The following is a 20,912-nucleotide window of genomic DNA, read 5'->3' as shown; positions in this document are numbered from 1 at the left end:
TTTTGATACAGGGTCAGGTAGGTTTAGTTTGAGCTTTTTGTCCTTAATAAATGAAATCATTGTTTAAAAACTGCACTTTATATTCACTAAGATCATCCCTGTCTAATATTGGAATTAGTTTGATGATCTGAAACATGTGTGACAAATATGCAAAGACATCAGGAAGGGGCAACTACTTTATCACAGCACTGAATATATGTGTGTATTTGTGAACTGTGTCCCACTCTGTGATCCCCTTATTAAGAATACAAACCTCTATGCATGGACAAGGATTAATATTTGAGAATGTGTAAAATGGAATTGGAAATGAAATGACTTGGATCAAAAGTTAATTAAGAAGCACCTTGCACAAATATATCTTTTTAGATTGCGCCTGCTCTAACGGTGCTTTAGCATGTAAGGCTTAAACCAGTCTAACTGAACCAGTCACCAGCAGACTTGCATTAAAACTGCTCTAAAACTAGAACAGAACCACATGCTGGTGTTTCAGTCTTTGTATCTGCCTCAATGGAAAGACAAAGTCTGCTTGAGGATGCACTTAAAGTGCTATTTTTTCATACTGAATCACTTAATACAAAGGAAAAGAGTGAAGCTCAGAAGCAGCGTGGTAGGTTTTTAAAAATAACTCATTATTACCATATTTATAATTTTAGAATATGTATGCACTTTATTAAAAGTCATTCAAAAGTGAAATTCAACATACAGAAATGCAGATGTGCCACTGATAATGATGCCAGAGTGAAGTGTGTGGAACAGAAATTATACAAATAAATGAATAAAAAAAAATCATCCAACCAGAGCAATTATGGATCTAATCAGAGCTTTCTGCATGAAGGTACAGTTCTCCTATCTCGCTCCCATTTGCATCATAACACAGTGTGCAATATTAATTTCCGAGTTTACTGCTTATTGGAAGTGCAAACTATGAAAGCCATTAAGGCTCCAAATAGGAAAGCAATTTGCTGTCACATGGATTCGGCTCTATTAAAAAGAAAAATCTTGTTAACCATTTGGAATTAGAGTCATTTGGCAAAAGGCATTCTGCAGCACTCCAGTAAAATAAGTAATTATGCTTCTCTTCCTTCTGTCCCTCTCTTTCATTTGCACAGGCAAGGTGGGGAGCGGTGGATGGGGAGAGCGACTGGATGCAAAGGTAATTAAACTTGTTGGCTATCTGTTTGGATAATGTAAGGATCAGGCCAGTTGAGAGCCTTGGAGGCAAAAGCAAGATGAGAAACACATCTATTTTTCTTTTTCAGTCTGCCAGCCCCCAGGTTTACTTTCGTCTGGTCCATATATCACCTATCCCACAATCTAAGCAGGCAAGCAGCCATTAAGAAGAAAAAAACAAACAAACTAGATGTGACTATTCCTCAGTTTACTTCAGTTTCATTCAGGTTCCAACTGAGTAAAATCTCAGCAGTTCTCAATTGTGAGTAGCTTACTATTTAAATTAAACCATCTCCACAGGTCTTGATGTGTTTGCCGTAAACATAATGCGTACTTTAAATTCTGCATGTTACATATATTTGTCATTTCTGCCGTAACTTTTCTTTGTTTTGAGAAAAACCAACGCAGCTAAATTGGGATCCAATAACAACATAGTTGGAATTCTTTTTTGCTGTTGTGTATATATACCAAACAGCCATGAGAACAAAACTATCCTTTTAATTAGGTCCTTATTGTAATGCCAACATATGATCTCTGGGATGCCCTGTGGGTTCTGAGGTGGTGCTTCCATAGATCAGACTGGTTCCGACATGTCCAACAAATGCATAATAACGTTGCGATCTGGATAGTTTGACTGCTATTACCGAGTCTGATTGTATGTCCAATAGAAAATTTGGGCCCATACAGGTTACACAAATCTGAGTCTGAATACAGTAGAAAAAAGCCCTGCAGGTAGCTCAATTGTGGAAAAGCTCCAACACTATGAGTCTGATGTTGCTTTTCTATAACACGCAACTGTCCAAAAAAAATACAGCAGCACTGACAAAGAGGAACTGAGAAGCCCAATGACGGATCAGATAATTGGAACTGAAATCAGTTCTCGCTTCCCACCCCCATCACTTGGGCCCTTTCTTGTTTTTCAACAGTTTTTCTATACGCTACTCTTGGAGAGTCGGAAAAGGATCCATTTATTTGATAATGATGATGGGTGGAGAGCACTGTTGGTCCAAAATCTTTTCTTTGAGTTCTCTTGGTAATTGTGATTGTCACTGCAAATATTCCCCGTCGTTTTGATATTAATGCAACCATTCACCCCATGGTAGTTTTTTCCTGTAGAATGAGGCATCATTACCCTGAACTTAAGCATTACAGTTAGTTCTGCTGGGTTGTATCAGTGTCCAGTAGACTTATTTTTGCTTTTAGTAATTTTTTATCCCCCTGCTATGATCTAAATACAAAAATTCCTAGGTTTGGTTTAGGAAAAGGATTCTGGTGAAGTTTTGGTGTGAGACTGGGCAACTTCACTTATTCTATCAAATCATTTACACTTCAAAACATGTAATCTGCCCACAGGTTCCTAACCCTTTGCTTGGCTGATCATCAAGAGAAGCTCCAAACGCTTTAATTTCTATGCCAACCAGACTCATTTCAAGTCAGCTGTTACCCTGAACCTGTCATGGTCCTGGGTCGGTGACCCAGCGCTTTTAGTTATCATTTTCTAGTTTATGATGATGATGATTATTATTGTTTGAGTTCTGTGTGTTATATTTGGTCTGCCTTTGAGTCTGTCTCTGTCTATGGTGTCACCCCATCTGTTTGTGAATCTGTCTGTTTAGTTCAATGTCTTGCCTGGTTCCATGTGTCTGAGTTTCCTGTTTTATTGTGAAGGTTTGTGTCATATGTGAGTGTGCTCAGTTACGTTTCCCCTGTCTCGTCAGCTGTGATTTCTCCCAGGTGTGTTCCCCTTCTGTCTCTCATCCCTTGATTACTGCCGTCTGTGTATTTAAGCCCTGTGTTTCTCTGTGTCAGTGTCGCGTCGTACCCTCAACTAGCTGTGTGTTCTGCTTCTATGTCCCTAGTGTTTGGTCTCCTGCTCCAGTTTAGTGTTTCCTTCCAGTGTTTCAGTCCTTGGTTCCTCTGTTCTGACTTTTGGTTTTCTTTTGGTGAGTTTAGTTTGTACGAGGTTTTTCCCAGCAATAAAGCTGCGCCTTAAGTTTCACTTCCGTGTCTGAGTTCTGCATTTTGGGTCCACCACTCCTGCTTGCCTGCCACACAGCGATTCATGACAGAACCTTTGGTTTAGCAGTATTTTCTGGATACTATCATAACCTCTTAATCATCATTATTCCAGTTCAATAGTTACTCTACTGATGGCTCCCTCACTCCTCCATGAGACTGAAAACAAAAAATAAAAAAATAAAATAAAGGCGATTTATGGGGTGGCATGTTTAGCCTCAAAGGTGTTTTATGGTTGGACCTGGAGGGCCTATTTAGGAAGCACTGCGTGCTCTGTCCTGACCACAGGTATTGATCGTCAGCAATGGCCATGGCGTGGCTGACTAGTTAAAGCCCTGCATGTGCCCTCACGGGGAGATGAAAATGAGGCCTTTGTGTGTAATGATCTGTGTATGAGCAGGGAGGGGAGGCCACAGAGACAGAGGAGGAGAAATTAAATCATTCCTTTGCTCTTTCAGGAGAGGCACTGCACCAAGCCATGCTTGGCTGCTTAATGTGGGATCTGTTTTTGAGAGGAAAATTAAAAAGAGCGAAAGAAGGGAGTTAGAGAGCAGAGAAAAGAGAGATAAATGGCTGGATGTGGAAAAAGTAAATGAGAGCATCCTGATTCGGGGAGCTGTGTGTGGATGTCCCTAATGGGGTAGGCTGATGTGTGTTGTCTGGTAGCTGACCACCACAGTTACAACTACGGTTACACTGGCCTCTACCGATCTCACACCAGGCCCTGCCAGCATAGAGATGAACGCACTCAATGGCAATTAGCAGAAAACGCTGGTGCATAACAAGTGCAGTGGAGACGCTGGTCTAATTTGAGAAGGGGTGAAACGATGGATAAAATGCTTTTAATCATATGAGGCATGTTCTTGTCTGTGAGGCTCTGGAGAGCCAAGAGAGAAGATACACATGGTTGTGAAGCCACACAAGTCTCACAATAGAGAAAAAAAAAGCACTTCCTCAAATTGGTCAGTTTGCAAACAGCCAGGTTGGGAGAGCTGTGCTACATCTCTACGTTACTGTGAAGTCATTAGTCACAAAAAAAAGAAAAAAAAAAGAACAAATATTGATTCACTCGATTCCACTGTGAATATGACGTTTATTGATGGGCTAAATTCATGAGTAGTCTACAAGACATGTGAATTGGACAATCAAGCAGTGTCAAAATGACTGGAAAAATAGGCGTAGTTTGGGAAAAGAGTGGCACTTCCTTTACAACAGTTGAATGAATCACCTTAAAGCACAGTGATGGTAGGTGTGAAGGCGCCAATCATTGACAACAACTGACACTGTACTGTATTCAATGCTGTAAGTAAAAGGATTCAAAAGATTTTTGTGGCACATCCTGAACAAACAGAACCAAAAAAGGCAAGAAAATAGGCTGGAAAACTTTATCCTCTTCCTTGAGTGAAACACTACTGATTTGGGGTTTTTAACCTTGTCATCTCTTAACAAAAAAAAAAAAGAAAAAAGAAAAGAAAAAAACAACAACTGTGGAAACTGAACTGCTAGGGTTGCACAAGACCCTCTGCATGACCCCCATCCTCAAAGCCTCTAACATCCACCCCACAGGGGCGAGTGCCTGTTCATTTTACCTCACAGGCCTCATTAACGCAGCCCTCTGCCATCATTAAGACGTTTGTGGTTAAATTAATTGAAAGACAGATTAAAAATAAATTAAGAAAAATGCGTTGCAGAATGCCTACGTGCACTTCATAAATCACCGGGGCAAAGCCAGGAGCCGGCTTCCCATAATTAACTGCAGACTATTTATTTTATCCTGACGGTATAAATTAGAATTCAGACGCACAGATTATATTAGGGCTGTCTGCCATGCGGAACTGCTGAGGGGTGTGCAGAATATTTTAAGGATACAAAGAGGAGAACAGAGAGAGAGAAGAAGAGAGGGAGAGATAATACGTAGAAAGGCAAACAATATGTAAATGCATACAAAAGCAGAAAGATAACATTTGCATCCCATAGAAAAAGAATTTACTCAGGCAGTGCATAAAGAAACAGCAGACAAAGTAATTAACAACGGCAATCAAATGCATGATTAAATGAAACAACAAATGCCTGATTAAATGAACTGTGCCAATTGTTCCATCGACTCCTCGTCAGTAAGAGCAGGATACAAATTCAGCTGCAAGTTTAACCAACGCTCCTTGTATACACCGGTGATCAGTAATAGAGATTGTGACATAATACTGGCTAGCCCTTCTCCTCATTCTTCCCTGCCGTTTTCCACCCTCCTGTACTCCAACCTGACCACTTCATATGCAAATGAAAACTAAACCTCATCTGCCAGTCAGTCTCAAACACCCCCCACAGACGCACTTGTGTCTTAGTCTCTCTGTTGCTATCTGTTCGTCTCTCTATGCTACAGTCAGTACTAGCCACACACTGCCTCCTCGTGGGCACAGTGCCCAGGCTGGCATGAAGCCAGACCTGCTCTGCCACACTGGACTGGCAAAATGCTGCCCCTCTCTCTCTCCACACTCCAGATTCCCCACACATCCTTTCATCAGAATGCCTGTGGCCCTCTCCTCTTCCTTTCCCCGTCTTTATTCTGCACCACAGCTGAGATCAACACTTTGAAAGTGTGCCCTCCAACCACCCAGAGAAAAATAATGCTACCACTAGCACTGCCAGGGAAGAAATAAAGAGCTCACACATTTGAATGCTTGGCTATTATGTAATCACATTGAAGGCAAAACCTAGTTATCTATAAACAATATTACATCAAGGCAGCGTATCAGGTATTAGGTGCATAGTAGGGGGATATGAACAGGCAGTGTGAGCCCTGAGATGTATTCAGCTTTGTACGTTTTTATGAATCAACACAAAGAAGCAACTTGATCGTCCTTGTTTGGTTTGACTGTACACTTCTAGGTACGACAATATGATGCGGGACTATTTTTGATTAAAAAAATAAAATATAATGTTCACAGCTGCCCATAGCCAGTGGTATATAGAGGCTGAATTTAAAGACAGAAGATATTTAAATAATGATAATAGTCCATGTAAAAAAAAAAAAATAAAATAAAAAAAAAAGTACACTTCTTCTAATAAAAAGTGGCAAAAGAAAAATTTTATGTCAGCAAAAGTGTATGCAAGTTAGCAGCTGCCATTTGATTTCACAAGTGGTGCAATAAAAACTGTCTTTTCTACAGTCAGCTTCAAAAATCAATTCATACAGACTGGATCATACTTTTATGTCATGTCTGCAGCGGACTCCCTGATTTTGTTATAGTTATTGTAGTTTCCCACTGCACCTTCAAATTTCCTGCTACCTGTTTCCCACTCGCTGTTGATGTTTTTAAACTCATCACAAGTGAGCGAAGAGGAAATTCTGGCATTTATAACTGGACACAATAACAAAATTAGGTAGTGCATCTTTAAGAGGGTTCCCCCCCCCATTGTCTCTGCAAGTCTGCAAGTTTCCCACTGTGACAGCCTCTCAGAGGGAGACTTGTGCACCGTGCTGCTCTCAGCACAGAATCCATTTAAATCCTACTGTTTCACAGGGTTAGATCTACTTCCCCTCTGAGCATAATGTCAATTTCAGCCATGTGTGTGTGTTGTATATTTGTGTTTTGATTTTGGAGAGTTCTATATTTTTCCAGGACTACTGGAGGGGGGGAAGGCGGGTAGAGGTGGAGGGGGGAAGGCGGGTAGAGGTAAAGGTAGAAAACAGCAAGTCGTGATCAAACTGTGCCGATGGTGGCTGGTTTGCTGGCTGGCTCGGTGTCAGTTATGCGAGGTGTATTTTAAGTGCACACATTGCACGAACCAATCACTTGATCAGCTACCAACATTGCTGGAAATGCTACATGAATTACCGAAACTTTACCCGGTCGTCGTTTGCAAGGCTTATATCCCAAAATACTAAGAAGGGTTTTAACAGTCATAGCACGAAAAAACAACCAGTCTGCCTCAGATGTATAATTTGGTTTCCCCGGTGAGTAAAAAGCCTTGGAGGCGAGTGCATACGCAGCAGTCATGTTTGTTAAGATACATGGCTAGAGTCGGCCTTTCTTCTTAAGCACCAGAAAAACCAGTAAATCACCAGCAAAGAAAATAAATATATACTTATTACATTCTGCACACTGCATATATTCACCTCCTTAACATATTGCACAGGCACAGTATAAATGTGCAGTGCTGCACATGGGCAAAAACATGCCATGAAAAATGACAGCAGGGAGGGGTAACTGCAGACCTGGAATATAATGGTGCGGTGGAGCGGAGGAGAAATAATCATACCTAGTGGTGGGGGGAAAGGGGGTGGGGCGGCAGGAGGAGCAATAGGAAGATGAGCCTGTGCCCTGTAGCAGGGAAATGGAGTTCCACTGCTCTGCTGCTAGACGCCTGATTCCCCAATAACGCTGCAAAAGAACTCCCTTTAGCATAAAGCAACAGCAGGCAGCATCTGTACTCAAGAAATACATTTCCCTAACACTTCATAACCACACGACGCACATATTCATGCTGCAACACAGACCATGTATTTAAAGCCGATACTGCGGTGTCATTTGAAAAAAGACAAAACATGCTTAATAAAAATCAAAGTAAACTATCAGACAAATTGCAGCAGTGACACTGATATTCCAGCTGGCATCAATCCTTCATAGAAAGATACAAATCAGTCAGCAGTTCCCTCGAAGGCCTTTAGGTGTCTCTCTTTCACTTCGCATTGCCCAAGCACTCTCTCTCACTGAACGGGGCTCCTCTACTCCCATCTGCACATAATATATACACCATCATTTGAAAATGGCAGCTTTTTGAAAATTCACCTTGATTATCAGACATTAAAAGTGACTTCTCCAGAGCTGAGTGTCTGGCTAGGGGGATGGCTGCAGACAGCAGAACAATGCAGCAGGCTTGGTATTAATGCCTGGCTGTGGTGTGCAGGGAGGAGAGAGGAGCCAGCCCTTTGTTCTCTCCTACAGCCAATTATTTTTTACGTGTGCCTCTTTTCACAACAACAAGAGAGAATTTAATTTTAATGCACTCTCTGGAAAGAAGGGGGGGGGGGAGCATCTAGCTACACTATTCTTAAACAGAGATGGAGACTAGCGTCAGCAGTTAAGTATATATGCACACAATTCTGCATGAGGCAGAGACGGATGACAGGGGCAACAAGAATGACATCAACCCAAACACGCACAGCAGCATGAATCCTCTCATGCAATATGCTAAAACACACACACAGCCTCAGTCCCGAATCCATACCAAAACACAAGCGTATGCAGCCCCACCCTTACGAAACAAAGACCAAAATAAAAATACCCTAAAACACCATTATTTCATTATACAGCATAATGGTGCCGCTGGAAGGTGGGGAGGGTTGCATATTAGCATGTGCATACCCAGGACATGATGATAAAAAAGCATGCTGTATAAAAAAAAAAAATATAAATATATATATATATATATATATATATAAAAAAATATAGCAAGGATTCCTGATCAAATGGCATGAAAAATAAAAACCTAGGATCGTTGTTGGAAGGTATGTGGCCAAATATTTTTCTAATTGGAAGGGCACTTTATCTTGCTGTCAGAGAAGCAGTAAAAAGCAGCGCTGTTCCCAGAAGGAGAGGAGCACAGCTTGCTGGCCTTTTATTAGTGCTGGAGCTCTGATATATGCCTCTGCTGTGGGCTTTCATCAGGAACCTGCACCTAAACACATAAACAGACGCGCACATACACGCAAAGCATAGTTACAAAGCAGCCAGTTTGCGGAAAACCCATCTCAACTACTGTTAAAGAATTCAGCTGTTATATTTTATAATGTCCAATCAGCATACACTCTAAAGTAAATTACAGCCAAAAACTTTTCTACAACTAACTGATGATGCCAACAGTAACTGGGAGCATTGTTCAGGTTTACAGTGATAATCAAAAAATAAATAAATAAATGAGTTTAAACAAAAACAAAAAAACAAAAATGAATTCAAATCCAAAAACAACAGAGCAGTGTGAGCACATAAACGTCTCTGTGCAACCACTGTAAAATGGTAGTGCAGTAACCCAGCAGTGTAAAAATGATTAAGTCACTAGAGAATAAAAGATCACAAAATAAAGCAAACACACAGAAGCACTACAGCACAAACTCTTAAATATGCAGTTCATGCATATTTTTTTTCTACACAGAAGCACTAAAAAAAAATAAAAAAAAACCAAAACAGACTCATACTGACAGACGCACGGGCACATACAAAGACAGTACGACGGGCGCACACACACACACACAAACAGAACACATGCACAGGCACGCACATACAGCCACACTAACACCACACTGGCTAAATTAAATTTCAGTCCTTGGGCAGACAACTAAACTGCTTGTGTGTGGGACCTACTCTACAGCACAGCAAAGCCAATTCTCAGGAGACGGCGAAATTAAAGGGCAGAATCCTGCCTGTTTATGGTTCTCACTCTCTTCTTCTCTCAATCAAATGTTTTATTAGCAATCATTGGTCCTAAAAGTCATGTTCTTGGGAGGCAGCTGGCATGATGACAGCAGCTGCTGGACAGACAATACCACTTCAGCACAAACCGCTCCTAATTATTTACAACTGCGCGAGAAGCCAGAGAAAATCTCTAATTAACCACAAGACAGCCGTGTGACGAAGGGTTATCCATCCTGGTGCTTCTGTCATGTAAATGTTTTCAGAGAATATCAAATGCAGTTTAAATAATCGTCAAAACTGAGTGTGCATATTAGCTGCAAGTAGCAGCTAACCAAGCAGAACATGTATAGCAGTTCATACAAAAGCCCAGCAGGCCAGAGAGTGTCTGGCTGAGCCAAGAGTAAATATAAAAAAAACCCAACAACAACAACCCGAGAAACCGCAATGGGAATAATAATGTGAACAAAACACTACAATAAAATAAGGCTATATGGAGGATGCCCTAACACAGAAAATCACTATTTTGACTCTCTTGTGTAAGCAGCTGGGAGAACTGTACCTGCTGAATAAGGCAGCCTTGTTGGGCACTCTGCATGTCATGCTAAGGTCTTTGCTCAAGTCTGAAGTCAGAAGAAAGCAAAACAATTAGATTTCTACTGTCCTTGCTTTACAACAACAACTTTTATTTTATATTTTACTTTCTTACAAAATGCATTTATGGAGATTTTCCAATCCCTGTTGCATTGTTAGATGCTATAAATCTATTTAAATTAATTCAGTGGTTATTTTCACTTAAAGGAAAAATAAAGGAAAATGAACATGCGGTATGAAAAAAAAAAGAGGCAAACACAGTGGGTTATGTTTGTTATGTTAACCATCTGTATGTGAAAGTACATACATATGTATGCACATTCACATGCACGCGATGACCTCCTCGATTTGCCTGTATATTGTATCACTGAGGCATCTCTTTCCCCCTCCAACCCCCACCTTTCACTACTCTTCTCTCCTTTGGTGTCTGGAAGCAGTAATCTGTTCCTGAGCTAGCGCTGCTGGGATTAGGCAGCGACTGGAGATAGGATATATGCGTCATTAAAGCAGGAGGGCACAGTGTTGCAGCAGCACAGACAAAGTCAACAAAGGTGACACGAAGACGGAGGAGACGAATACCAGAAACCCACATGTGCCCACACACGTGTAAAGAAAAAAAAAAAAAAATGCACATGTGCGTGAATGAAAACAAAACCTCTACTGTATGCCTGCAACAGTGTGCACGCATAAAATCCTCTTTTCTCTCACATACAATTTCCTAAACCTCCAGTGAATAAAATAATGCAGTGTTGCCATAATGGATAACTGAGAGAGAGGCAATGCACTAAACCTAAGGAACTAATGTGAAGACATGTACAGTATGTATTGCTGTAGACATCACAAATAACTATGAATATTCTGTGCATGTCCAGGATGACGACACAGGAAAAATATTCAACATCATTTTAGATGCCAGAATTAGATTTATGACCTGTTTAAGTAAAATATAACATATTTCCTGTAAAATTAGCAGTAAAATTACAATTTACCTCTGTTTTAAAATGCTTTTTTAATAAGAAAATTGCTCCCAATCTGTCCCTCTTATCCTGGCACTGTATAACTCCGTCATATCTTTGCGGTAGCTAATCCTCATCGTCCTTACATTCGAGCCCCACTAGGGGACTTTCTGCAGTCTTTCTCCCAAGCCGTTACAACTGAACAACAAACTCACTTAAGTGCAAAATGACAGTTGCAGTTCATAGTCTGTGATCTATTTGGAATTACTAGGACTTCTTAGGATGTTTATCTGAATCACTTAAGCTGTGCCATATCATATTTTCCGCAAAAATACCTATATAGTTTTTTTTTGCAATAGGAAAATATTGTATTGCGAAATCATCATAGTAATGGCATACCCTTAAGTTCCCTAAAGCATACAACAATTGAAAAACCCAGGCATGTCTGAGAGAGCCACAAGAGCCACGTCTCAGCCTCCAATGACTATTCAGAACCTAACAATGAGCTACTTCCACAATCTCCAACAAAGTACTTTGCAAAATATGCAAGAAAACCGTTTCTACTGAAGGTGGAAACAACAAACTTGTTTCACCAGTTGAGGCAAAAACACACCGTCAAGTACAAGCAGGCTATGGAGGAGGAGATGCTAACAGCTGGTGATGTGCAACCTAAATGTGAACAAATGACCGACTGTCGCTGTGGCACTCACTAGCTGCACTCCATATGACAGGAAGCGCAAACAGAGTATGGAAATTTATGATGTGGGAACGTGGTGGAAAAACAGGGCTTTAAGCAGCTGGTTAAAAAGCTCGACCCAAGACACGGCATCGCAGGTAGAAAATATTTTTCTATTATTTTATTATGTGACAATACTGTGCAGCTTCTGAAGAGATACAAGGTTAAGTTAGTTATTGTTAAGCAGTTCATTTATATTTTTACTTAAAACTTAGAGGGAAAACATTACTTAGGCTACTTTTACGCTTGACTTATGTTCTGCCACCAGATATAATGCTGTCGCCACTATTGCACTATAATGCAGCTGCTGCTGGCACCTTGTTTCAATAGATTCATATTTCAAATTAGGAAGTGTGTCGTCAATGACAGTAACTCAATGGAAAAGAAAGATACACTTCATTTACTCACACTGCTGCTGCCTGCAAGCTGCGAACATCAATAACATTTTTTGTTTTTTCAGAAATATTGTATCTCGAATTTTATTCAAATATCAATACGATCTTGAGGTTATATCGTCCAAACCTATAAGTCTAGCTATAAGTCTAAGACTTATAACTATATAAGTCACAATCATAGAAAGTGTTTCCTGGAAGTCATCACTTAATGAGTACAGAGTAATCACTGACAGCGCAGGCAGAAAAAGCATGTGAACTTCTCTCCTGCTGTTTTCTCCAAAAGCTATTTGGAGTAAGGTGTTCCAGTTACTGAGGTGCTCTAATAGAAAAGAATCGGAAAAGAAATTGTTTTGGATGAATTTCCCTGAAATTCTAACTGTTTAGGTCTAATCTCATTATACGTTTTAACATGATTTACTCCGTGGCCAATTTTTCTCTTACAAAATTGCTTCCTTGAATTATTTTGATTTCTAAAGATAACTGAAGTAAGCATGACTTGTATGAGAAACATGCAACTTGGGATGGGATGGGATGTTTTCATTGAGTAAATCATAGTATTCCTATGTGATATTCAACATGTACATTTTATTAAGTTTTTCTATTTTTCAAGTGTTCAAATGTTTCAAATTTGTGAGACCACTTAAATGTTCTACAACACGTCTGGAGTTATTTTTTATGGATCAAAGAAAAAGATTTACCTTTAAGAAAAAGAGCCTGCAGATCACCAGCCCCACCAGCAAAACACCACCTGTTAAAGAGGAACCACCATGTTTTAGAGCTCCTTTGCTATCTTATCGCCTGGATGCCCTGCAATCAGCGAGGGAAAAGTGAATATCAAGAAATTTTTACAGGAGGATGACATAGTAGTAGTCCACGGCCAGAAGGTTGGAGGAGGTTGGTGATGCAGTAAGACATAACAAAAATATAAATATAATAACATTTTTTTTTTAAAAAGAGAAAAGAATAGAATGGATAAAAAAGAAAATTTGTGTTTTGAAATGTCAACTCAGAGTTCTGACCTTAAACTAACTGAAATGCTGTGGCATGACCGGAAGAAGGCTTTTTGGTCAAGACACCCAGAAATATTCATGAGCACAGCTGAACAGTTTTGTAGTGAGAAATGGTTGAAAATCCCACCATGTCATTGTTTAACTCTGATAATAAGCTACAAGAAACAAATGATGGCGATACTGCTGCTAAAGAAGGTTAAAAAAAAACCCACACTTTTTACAGATTGCACTGCAGTTGCTTGATGTATTCACTAAAGAACAACTATTTGTTTTACAAGTTTACTCATACTACATTAGTCTATAATCGTGATTTAAATGATAATCAGACCCGATTTTATCACTAATTACTGGAGAAATTCTGGTCATTGTAAAATGTTCTCAAAAACTTCCTTGCAGTTGTCTTTAAAAACTGGATGAAAAAAACATGGCTGTCTACAAACAGAAAGGCGGGGGAATACTGTATTATTCTGATATCCTGAGAGTGCGACCTGGTGATTTACTCCAGTCAATGAAAATTAATGGCAATCTCATCAATGTACCTGCCAGTTCCTGACAGAGTAAATGCCTGTTTTAAATGGAAAAAGTCACAAACATTACACTCATGTGCGATTTAAAATCTAATTTCAGTGTAATCTTCCTCAATGAAAAACCAAGGGCATTAAAATGAAGTTGTCCTGGTCCTTTTCATTACAACAGCACAATCAGACAAACAGTGAGGGAAATGACAAATAGATGAGGTGGAAAGTGGAAATGCTGGTTTTTCTATATCTTATCTAGTAGCAATGGCTGAGGCGTTTGAAGCCACCAAGAAATACAGAATACATACAAAAAGGTGAATATTTTGTAAGTATTTTGCAAAGTGTGCATTATTTATTGTTTTTCAACCCTTACCACATTTTTTATAACAATGGAAACAGTTTTAACCACGTGTCTCAAACTGTGAGCTACTAGAATTTTTTCTCTTTTTTTTAAATGTATGAATGATGAATTGCTGCTACAGTTTTAAACAAAGTAAAATAAAGCAAACTGATTATTATTGCACTGATAGCTTCTCTTCAGCATTTTAAAATACTCGTGTTTCACACCCTGTGGAAATTCTGTCATTACCGTTTGGTCTACAGAGAAACTAAAACTTCTATTCCTCTGTTCAGACTATCATAATACATCTAGAGCCGATTGGAACTTTGATTGCAAGCACCTCTTTGAGCTACTCGTGCAAAGGTTTGGCTAATGCATATCTGCACAGCTGACAATGAATCATTTTGTTATAGGCTTCACTGAACGAACAGCTTGGCTGCTGTTGCTGAACTTTTTGTTCGTGCTCAGGGGATACTTTCTGTAAAACAGCTCATGTTTCTATACAGGTTTTCACTGGCAAATGAATGCAACAGGTTAGTAGAGAAAACTGGTAAATGTAGTTTTGCAATGAAAGAGATGCAAAATCCCAGATTAAAAATAACCAGAAGAGAACTCAGTGACTAAAAGTTTTCTAAAGAACAATACAGTGCATGGTCAGCATCCTGTTAAATTACAGGCAGATATTAGCCTCACTTTGAACCTCGTATGTATTACCAATAGATTCAGGTATAACCATCCATTCACCACTTGCAACAATTTTCATTTTCAGAATTTGGCAGGAGAGCAGATTGCACTGCAAAACTCGTGCTGAACTTCTTTCTCAAAAATACTATAAGGCAGGTTTTTAATATTTCCTGTATGCTCATGCTGCTGCAAATAACCTAGAATCTGGGAGAAATTCCATGTATTCATTGATGAGGCTTGGCTATCTAAGCTCACAAGATGTACTGAGAAAAAAAAAGTATTAATAGAACAAAAAAAATAATACAAATAAGAAACTCCCAACTTCTCACTCTAAAAAAATTTCACACTCAGTCCTTGTCAAGAAATACCTGTGATTGGTCAAAGACTATTGTGAAAGGCCACATTTTTCTAAAGCCTGAAAACTGATGCAAGAGGAGATGCTGGAGTCTAAAACCAAACACAAAAAAAGATCTATCCATGTTTTAACTAATGAAAAAACAGAAAAATATGGTGAATAGTAAAAAATCGTTTGTAAGTCTTTTGTAATTAGCAACATTTTTATTCTTTCAGCATTTTGAAAGTAACATCAGAAGAGCAAGTAAATCTTACCCCTGTAACCCAAATCTATGCTAATACATGCGAGGCTCTTACTAAGGCTAGACGAGCACTAAATATTGCCAGATTCGTCTATGAAAGCGTAAGTCCAATGTTAAACTAGCCAAGTATAAAACAGCTAAAGCAAGCAGTATAATCTCATATCACAGCCTGTTTTCTGAAAATTGTTAAGTCTGTGTATTCCTGCACAAGGGGATGTATTCAGAAGCATGTGCATGGAGCGTGCTGGTCAGAAACTATGGTGGTGAATTCTTCAAGATCTGACCTGAGAGCTCCACTTCTGCTGCTTACACTCCATTAGTGCTTCGATTCTCTGCTCCCATTTGCACCAGGCACCCATTACCTGCAGCTGACAAAGAGAAAAGATGGTGTCAATGTACTGCAGAATATTACAATTCAAATGACCTATACAAAACAGCACAAGTGCATGTCTTTGACATTTGATATTTGGTTCTCATCCTCTGTATATGACTGACAGCGTTTGTTTCAAACGTTAATACAATTAAATCCGATTTGAAAACAAACAAACTTAGCACATTTGCGTTTGGTTGATTATTTCTTTGTTGTAACAATGCTTCTTTGCAAGAATCTGGAAAATGCATTTGTAGGCATAGAGCAGAGTTGAGTATGTGGGTTGTGCCCATTAAAATCTTCTCTGCCAATGCCAAACAGCTTGTTTGGTGTCATTTATTGGATTAGATGATTGACGTCTGAAGAAACGGAACATAATGGCAATTTAATATTTTATTCATTTAACAAACAGGGACATATGGAAGAACCATACATAGCCACAACAGTCTGGCACCTCCTCCACATGCTGGTGACCAGCTTGGTCACACAATGCTGCTCGATGACGTTTGTTGCAAGTCAGCGAATGTTTTTGTGCTAGTCACTATGGCTCAAACAGCATGCCCAAGCTGATCCCACAAGTGTTGAGTGGGGTTGAAGTCAGGACTGGAGACAGGCCATTCAATCCTCTTCACTCCCAGATTCTGGAGGTAGTTTCTGATAAACCCTGCCCTGTGGGGACAAGTGTTGTCATCTAGGAAGATAGAGTTCGGTCCAAGACTGTGGAGATATGGGATTTATACTGGTTTCAGTCTCTCATTTCGATAAGTCTCTGCATTGAGATTGCTGCCGAAGATAGAATTTGGATTCGGTGCTGAAGTTAACGTTCCCCCCCATGTTTAGGTGTCAGTGCACATGTTGGCAACACCAGCACAAAAGGGCCAGATAGTGAGAGGCAATGGCAGACCTCCTGGCAGTCCTGTGAGACCGGAGTTTGGCTGTGTGCACTCTTTTCTGGGTTGTCTGGGTGGAGACTCGTCGGCCATATTATCTTGCAAACCTTGACTGTAAATCTATAGAAGTCTGCCTAGGGTTCCCAAGTTCTGAGAGGGTGAGGAAACAGTCTTGTTGTAGTGCTGTCTTCTTGGGACACTTTGCGGCTTGTCTCTGACATCCCCTGTTATATGGAACTTAGCCTTCATTTTGGAGATGGTACTAAAGCTTACTCCAAGTAATGCTACAACTTGGTTTTGAGGAACTGTAGCTTGAAGTTGCCTTATGGTATGGCCCTAACCAGGTCAGTCAATATGATGTTAAGATGTTTGGCAATGGCAGAGACGATTTGGCAAGTTTTTCATGAGTGCAACCCAAACACTCAACTCTGTTGCTTAACCCATAAATGCATTTTCCTTACAAATGTGGCACCATTTACGGGGAAATAAACAGGCCTTTCAACAGTATAATATTTATTCCCATGAAACATTTTTACAACAAAGATAAAAAAAAATTCTTTACTTTTTGTGCTAAGCTCATAGTATTGATTTCTATTTATTCTACCGTAACCCTATAAAAACTGATTTCAAGTTTAATTCAGTTTAGTTCCTAATGGACATAATTAAATCTACAGCAGCCAAGAATCTAGTGAGCAAAAAACGCCAGAATTTCAAAATAGACAGCCTGCAGTTCCCCTACACCACTAACAGATCAGCCCAGGCAGGTGCTTAATTTGACTAAAATTGAATTGGTGGTCAGATTTCCTTCTTTTTTTAATCCAGTCTTCCAGATGAAACTAATCTGCTTAATCAACTGGGATAGGCCAGTGTAGCGAGTCGTGACTTACACCGTCTAAAACCTAAAAACATACCCCAGAGGAGCTGCTGGAGTCTGGATTCCCTCTCAGACTACATGAATTAAAATACGTTTTATCTTTTTTTGATGAAATGATGAATGTGTTACATGTTTTAATTCCAGAAACAAATGACAGTATGTTACTCATATTGTGTTTCAATGAGAGAGACTAAAGGATTTGATAATCATGAGTGAAATGGTGGGGGATTATTATGGTCAATGATGGCTGTAAGAGTAGTATGAAAACAAAGAAATTACGGGGAGCAGGTAAAACAAACAACAACAACAACGTTTCCAGCTGAAAACACTTAAAGTATGACCATACAATACAAACAGTCTGTCTCCTGAAGATTAGCAACAAGTGAAACAGTCCCCTCAGAACAGTCAGCGAATTAAGATATTTTTTTTTTCTTAAATTTGTATAGTTTTTTATTTTTAGAGGTGGCAAGAAGCATTTTATTCTCTATGGCTTAGAGAATAAAACCAAAGGCATCCATAAAATCCAGAAAGTTGGCTGCATATATTTGTGAATTTGACTATTTGCCAAAATGCTTGTTGATTCCACTGCTACGGTATTTATCTTCTATATTATATGCAACTGTTTGTGAGAAAAATTGCACTCTGCATGAATACATTTAAATTTAAAGTTAAAAAAATTTGCATTCTTAAAATAACGTGCTTTTTAGTCCTATAAATATACAAACACTTTATTTCCACAGCAAAGCTACACAAGTCTAGGTCAGATGACATCAGAAAACTGCATTTAATCAATATGAAGCAACAATGGGATGCAAATTATTCAATGTGCTTATCGAAATGTTGTTCTTCTTTAAAAAATGACACAGATAGGTACATGAAGCATAATGGGTTTGAGTCTGAGGCCTACTGGGAAAAAAAATTACACAAAAAACCTTTGCTTAGCAGGGAACACTATACCTGATTGTGCCGCTCCTGGGCCTGCTGAGTTGGACTCTGTAGCTGCTTCTAATTTTGCTGCATACGACTGTTCCTCTCGAGATCCAGTCAGCTCTCGTGTAGGTCGGGCAGCAACTGAGAGATCCTTGCTTCAGGATGTCCAGCTACTAAACCACAAAGGAGGCAGGGCGCCGAGAAGAAGGGAAAAATCAATCGAGTGCACAGAGACTACACTGTCTGTGCAGCCAAACTGTTCACTCTGTAGCTAAGGCTAAAATGCACCATGGTTCCGATTCTCCAAGGTAGATACTCACATGCAGGCAGAATCCTGTGCTTCTTGGGCAGGCCTATGGCTTTGCTAATTCTGTCATGACTATAGCAGAGGATGAAGCTTCATTTTCTTATTTAAATCTAATGCCTCTTTAAACAAACATTTCAAATGCACACACCGAATTAGTAAACAATGCAATCCAATGGCTTAGATGGAACCTTAGTCGCTGCATTGCCTTAGTCTTCAAAAAGGACAAGGCTAAAACTGTCTGAGCAAAGATTCTGTCACACAAAAGATTTCTGAACAAAATAACTTTTAGAAGATAACACAACAGTGTTTAAGTGTAACAATATGTGGAAATCCTGAAGCAACACACAAAACACAACTGCTTCAGCATGAAGTCTCGCAAGGATAAGACAGACTGTAAAACAGGACACAAACAAACATTTCCCTGACCAGTAAGAGTGGCAACCATATTAAACAGGCCGCTAATTAGTATAACCTTCTTGTGCTAAATCACAAGAGGTGAAGGCAAGGAGGGGGGAGAGAGAAAGAAAGAGAGAGAGCAAGAGAGTGAGAGAGCAAGAGAAAGAGAGGAAGAGGAGGGAGCTTGGGTGAAAGGAAGGGAGGATAGCAAACGGAAGACAAACAAACCTAGATCGTAGGCTTTAGACCAGTCTGCCTGATGCTGCTGCAGTGTCGCTGATGCAGAGGGAGTCCCAAGCAAGATGGAGACTCAAACAAGACCCAGGACAAACCATACAGAATACTCCATGAAACCAATCAAAAACAAGAATTAAAAAAATATTTTATCCCCATTCCTTTTTCTCGACGAAGCTCTGATCTCATCTCACTGTCCATTATTGCTTCTCGGAACAAGTCAAACAAGTCTGACGGTTATTCCTAAATTAAAGATAAAAATTATGCAGAAATCCATTTCACGAAATCGCTTAAAACGTGTCTCATCCGTTAGCACTCTCTTTCTGTGTGCGATCCACACCGATAACCCTGGTCTTGCTTTCTTTCTCTCACAATCGCTCCCTCTCTCTCTATTCTCCCCTCCTAAACTGATCAATACTTCATTTAAATCATGACATTAGCACACTACTACAGGAAAAAGAGGGCGAGAACAAATACAAACGAGCATCTTATTTTAAGCGACACAGTAAAGGATGTTTTATGTCCGAGGACTTCAAGATATGTTGAAAATATAATGCGAAAAACCGAGTACATGCAAGAGTATGGGTTGTACTGCTGTTTTGATTTGAGGTCCAGAGCCTCACACTGATCAATACACATTTAAATTGAGGCTGAGAGAACCATCACAATATCTCATCTCATCAGAACAAGGCAAACATACTATCCCAATTATCATCTCAAATGACTAGTGTCAGGGGACACCAGTCGGATGCTGATAGAGGCATATTTCATATTTATTCAGCAGAATTTTTACATTAGCACCTGAGCGCATAATTGCCTAATATATATGCACACTCACACTTTTATCTATTCACATAATTCACAATGAGCACAATCAATACTGCCCTTTCCATACTGCACCACACTCATAAAGTGCGTCTGCATTAGATCATATAATAAGCCGTTCACAAAACCCCAAGCAAGACTGACTAATTTCCTGGCGCTCACTGAAATTGTGAGCCATAGCAACTGGCTAATCTTCCCGTGCGTCATTAAACCCGGATATTTACCTGAGCAGCCTCGGAGTCACGGGCCTGATGACAGGAGCAGCACATGCTGTTTCAGTCTGTGGACAGTCTCATCCCTGCTGAGTGGCTGAGCAGGGGACGACCAGATCCGGATTTCTCCATTCCGAACATGGGTGAAGAGAGCCGAGAACACAAGAAAAAAGAGAAGAGACAGAGGCATACCGTAAGCCCAACACTAGGCGGGATGTGGTAGAAAGCCAAAGTCGATCAGTCAGGCGAACAGCACTTACATATAGTCTGGCGCCAATGTTGACCAATGAGCAATTAGGTAGACAAGACTAAAGTTATTGATCGGGGGTTCAGGCTCTTTTCTCTGGGCTAACTAGCCTGCCTGAGGTTGTGTGATGGCTGCTACAGATGTGGACTACAACACAGAGAAACACAGTACAAGAGAAAGTGGGAGGAAGGGCAGGGCAGGT

At 39.9% G+C, this 20,912-nt stretch overlaps 1 long non-coding RNA gene across 1 annotated transcript in view; it reads right to left on the bottom strand.

Annotated features, from left to right (window-relative positions):
- Nucleotides 1-19,728, bottom strand: part of LOC146678643 (uncharacterized) — a 60,796-nt gene extending 41,068 nt beyond the window's left edge. Inside the window, exons 1-4 of the long non-coding RNA XR_014912398.1 lie at nucleotides 19,421-19,728; nucleotides 18,517-18,659; nucleotides 15,710-15,793; nucleotides 12,976-13,025 (exon numbers count right to left, since the gene is read on the bottom strand). This is a non-coding gene — a long non-coding RNA (uncharacterized LOC146678643). The remainder of the gene's footprint in view (nucleotides 1-12,975; nucleotides 13,026-15,709; nucleotides 15,794-18,516; nucleotides 18,660-19,420) is intronic.
- Nucleotides 19,729-20,912: the final 1,184 nt, after the last annotated feature.

This window comes from Rhamphochromis longiceps, linkage group LG1 (genome assembly GCF_057381845.1).
Source record: "Rhamphochromis longiceps isolate RC_006_pf linkage group LG1, R_longiceps_female_GT1.1, whole genome shotgun sequence".
In the NCBI taxonomy this organism is placed as follows: domain Eukaryota; kingdom Metazoa; phylum Chordata; class Actinopteri; order Cichliformes; family Cichlidae; genus Rhamphochromis; species Rhamphochromis longiceps.
The sequence above is the reverse complement of the archived record's forward strand: the minus strand, read 5'-3'. Positions and strand labels throughout refer to the sequence as shown.